Source organism: Polypterus senegalus, chromosome 2 (assembly GCF_016835505.1).
Source record: "Polypterus senegalus isolate Bchr_013 chromosome 2, ASM1683550v1, whole genome shotgun sequence".
In the NCBI taxonomy this organism is placed as follows: domain Eukaryota; kingdom Metazoa; phylum Chordata; class Cladistia; order Polypteriformes; family Polypteridae; genus Polypterus; species Polypterus senegalus.
Window position 1 is genome coordinate 12,645,245 of NC_053155.1, and position 4,820 is coordinate 12,650,064.

Below are 4,820 nucleotides of genomic sequence, written 5' to 3' on the forward strand. Positions count from 1 at the left end.
GTAGTTAGGATATAGCAGGTTGGATAATGGATGGATGGATGGATGCTTGACACGCAAGAGCTCTGAACAAAGACATTTAAAATACAGACTGTTAAAAAATGTACTTCTCCTCTTTGTATACAAGATCCCTTATTCTGAAACATTTACTGAAGTAGCTTCCCTACTGAGTCACCATGGAAAACACTTGCAAGATCACCGCTGTAGACTGCAGAAACGTTCACAGAAGACTGTCTTTTACTGAGTTGTATATGTGTGACAATGTCAGTGTGACATCTGAACAAATGCACTACCTCAAGAACAATGTTGTTTTCATAAAAGTTAAACTGTTACTATTTTACATTTATAGAAGTCTGCTCTTCTGTTCTTTTTTAAGTTTAATTGATTTTTCAATGTGTGAGACTCTCAGAGGCTTTTGAATAAATGCACTCACTCAAAAAGACTCTAGTTAACTTTATGTATTTACATTTTTTAAATAATTCTTTTCTGCAATTTTGTGTATGTTCATTAAACATTATTCCTTTTCCCTCCTTTTTCTTCTGAAAACTGGTTATTCTTGACTCATGTTGGACAGGGTGGCTTGGGTAGAAGTGGAAAAAGCGTTTTACCTTTATGGTCTGGGGACAGAAGCCAGGAAGCTCTTCTTTATGCAAAGAGTTATGGGAATCTGGAACAAACTACCGAGACATGGAGTTGAAGCAGAAACTTTAACAACCTTTAAGAAGAAACTAAATGAGACAATTAGGAGAGCTTAGCCATTAGCTAAACAAATGAGTGACAAACGGACTGAACGATCTTCTCATATTTGTCAAATTTCTTATGTTTTCATGGTTCTGTTACATCTATTATTTCCTTTTGTTACTCTGTATTTGGTATTATAAAATATTGGTCACAAAAAAAAAGCAAAGAGTGAATGAAAAAGTGAGCATTATTAACTGCAGTAACAAAGATGTTTTTGAATATGAACGTATTGATTTAGTGTACTTTTTATGGTTTTCAGTTATTAAGAAAAATGATTGTGCAATTTCTGCCACAGTTGTAATTTTATGGGTGGCACGATGCTTGTTCTATTGCATTTCTGCCGTGGAAATAATAGATTGGCAATCCAGATCTGTGAAGAGACTTACTTGTATTCTGTTTTGTGTGTTGTATTTACCCTGACTAGAGCTGCTGATTAGCCGTGCATACTGCATCTCTGTTGTAAGTCATTAATACTAAAATATAAGTCATATATTTATAAACTGTTATTAACCCCTCCCCTATTCTATTTCTCTTCTCGGTATCCTCATGTGGCACGTGGTGCCCCTGCTCTTCCTCCAAGTTGTTTGCCTGTCTATGGAAAAATCATCTCAGATAAATGAGCACTGAAAGAAAGCACCAGGTAGAAGAGACCATTCATCTGATTGGCTGAACCAGCACTGACTCAGCTGTAGAATATCCAATAGGGGGAGGAGGCTTGTTGGCCGAGGTCTCCTGATTTCTGACTGGGTCTGGCTTCTCTGACTCCTTTTCGACAATCTGGCTGTTGTTGAACAATTAGCTGATGGACAGATGATGTTGTTTTTCATTTATATTAATTAGTTTTTACTTTGTGTTTGATGTATTTGAACAAATCTGTATCCTTATACAGTATATTATAGTTCTGCATGTAGTGAATGGTATCATCTATTTTTGCTTGCTGTCTTATAGTTTGTGTTGTTGTATCATATTCCTGAGGTGACCATGATAGATTGGGCATCTACCTCTGTGTTCTGTTTTGTATTCATGCAATTTTTTGATACCCATCCTACATGGAAGGGGGTCTCTCTCTGAATTTCCTTTCTCAAGATTTCTTCCATTTATAAGGGGGAGATTTTCCTTGTGTTCTTTGAGAGTAAAAGCTGGGGAGGCTGTCAAAAACCAGAACTTGTTAAAGCCCATTGAGGCATTCCTTGTGTGATATTAGACTGTACAAAAAATAAACTTCTGTTGTCATGTGTAGTTGCCATTGTTGTGTCACAGTGACACATTTCGAGAAATAGCATAATTGAAATAAGAAATGCAATGATATATAAAGCAATGCATCATTCATTATCCAAGTTCATGGATATTTAAAAATAAAAACTTTTGTGTGTGAATTATTTTTGGTATTCTGGCTTTCTGGTCCTTGTTTATTGCTTTGACTTTCTTCATTTTGGTTTTTTGATTAACAATTTGGCTTATTTGAAAGATTGGGCTGCTTTTCTGGTTTGGATTCTGCTTTCTTCTAACGTTCCCTCTACCAGTCACCCCTTTAGACTTCAGTAGCCTTTCCTGTAAAGGCTTAACAATCAATCCTTTTCAAAATTAATTTAGGATATGATCACAGCCCTAGTACTTTTTCTTTTAGTTTAGGTGTATTTTTAATATGACAAATTCAATACTGTTTAATTAGATTGTCTAAAAGTTTTCAGTGACAGCCAAGAGGACGTACCCTTGCATTTCTAATGGTGATTGATTTGAGAGATTGTTTTTTTCCCTATAAAAAGGTTGTATATGCTACTTTTTATCTCCGTGTTTCTAAAGCTGTATATCATCGGATTTAACATCGGGGGAACAATATTGGCTATGATTACCATGGTGTTGTAAGCCTCAGTAGAGAGCATCACTTCTGTTCCACTCAGTACATAAGAGATTATAAGTGGGAGGTTGAACATGAGTATGACGAGCAAATGAGTAAAAATCGTAATAAAAACTTTTCTCTTTCCATCAACAGATGGCATTTTCAAAGCAACATAAGCAATGATAACGTAAGTCAGAATAATGAAAGCAAAAGGGAAAGCACCCAAAAGAATAGAGGCAAGAATCAAATGTTTGGGATCTTCATTGCAGTCTAGTTTAGTCACTGTAATATAGTCACAGAAGCAATAATCCACAACATTAGATCTGCAAAAAGAATACTGCATGAAATAAACTATTAATGGTGCAACAAACATCATCATAACACCGTGGAAAAATATAACAGCATTCCTAATTGTTTTATTAGTAACAAGCGTTGGATATCGAAGTGGAAAAATAACAGCAACAAAACGGTCACACGCCATGAGAGCCAAGAGAAGCGATTCCACTCCTTCCATAAATAATACTAAAATCATCTGAAGTAAGCAGGCTCCATAGGGAATAACTGTGGAGTCCAAAAGAACGGCTACTATTTTTGGGATGAGGTTGGTACTGTTTATCACATCGATTACAGCTAAAATAGCAATGCAGATAAACATTGGTTTTTGTAAATGATGGTTTGTTATGATGACGAGGATTACCAAGATGTTTCCAAGCAGCGTCACCAAATAGATCATCATCAGGATGGGAGTTGTGTAGCGTTTCTGCTGAGCGTCAATTGCACAGTGCAGCACAAACCCTTCTAAAAACACCGAGGTGTTGCTCATATCCAGCTAGAGCTTCACTCCTGCAAAAAAGGAAAGAGGAGACTAAAATTAATTTGTTTATCCCCCAAATATCTGGGAACATTTTTTTATTATTTGAGAGGTAACACATCCATTATTTTATTACCTATACTTACAGATGTCTCAATTTTATCAGTAAATTCTACATGTTCCTCAACCACACATGCAGTCCTTCTTTCACAAATTACATTGTCAGCTAATGCGTCCTAATTGTTCCTAATTGTGAGACTGTGGCTGTACGGGTGAGCGTCTTTTTTGTCAGCCTTCTGTTATGCCAGTTACAAGAACACTAAGCAGCCTGACAGCCTCATACCTTGGACCACACGACTGTTCTTTTACAAAAATGAAACATATTGCATGATAAGGATCTGTACAATGGCTGACCCTGCACTACGACCCCCAAAGGTCATGTGAAAAGGCAGTTTCTCCTCAGGGATTAACAAAGTATATAAAATCAAAATACCCCAAAAATATGTTGGCATATATTTAACTATCATGTAGTATATATATATATATATATATATATATATATATATATATATATATATATATATATATATATATATATTGTAGTTTCCATATATACTGTATTTTTAAGATTATACCTGAAATATAAATAAAGACACATTTACCTTAATATATTGTAACAAACAAATTTCCAAATATATTTTGTATTAGACATGAAATATTATACAGTAGGTGCCGTGACCCATGGGCAGGTTATTCATTGGATCATTCTAACTGTCGAAAAAGTTGAAGGTCCAGAGTTCAAGTTATTCTGAATTCCTCGTAACTCATTAAAGTAGTTCAAGTCGGTCACTCCGCCATTGTAGACAGGCCTCAGTTTACATCCTTATTATTTACATCAACCCACTTAATAATACATTTATTATTTGTGTCGTGTCACAGGGTGATTCGGTGAAGAACAAATCTCAGTATCAGAAAGACCTAGGAGATATCTGTTGAATGATTCTGTTTCTATATATATATATATATACTAGCAAAATACCCGCGCTTCGCAGCTAAGAAGTAGTGTGTTAAAGAAGCAATGAAAAGAAAAGGAAACATTTTGAAAATAACGTAACCTGATTGTCAATGTAATTGTTTTGTCACTGTTGTGAGTGATGAGTGTTGTTGTCATATATATATATATATACATATATATATATATTTACACACAGACACATAAACATATATATATACATATCTATACATATACACATATATACATACATATATATCTACATATATACACACACATATATACACACATATACATACATACACACATATATACACACAAATACATATATATATATATACATACATACACACACACATATATAAACATATATATACATATGCATACATATCTACATATATACACACACAGCTATTTCA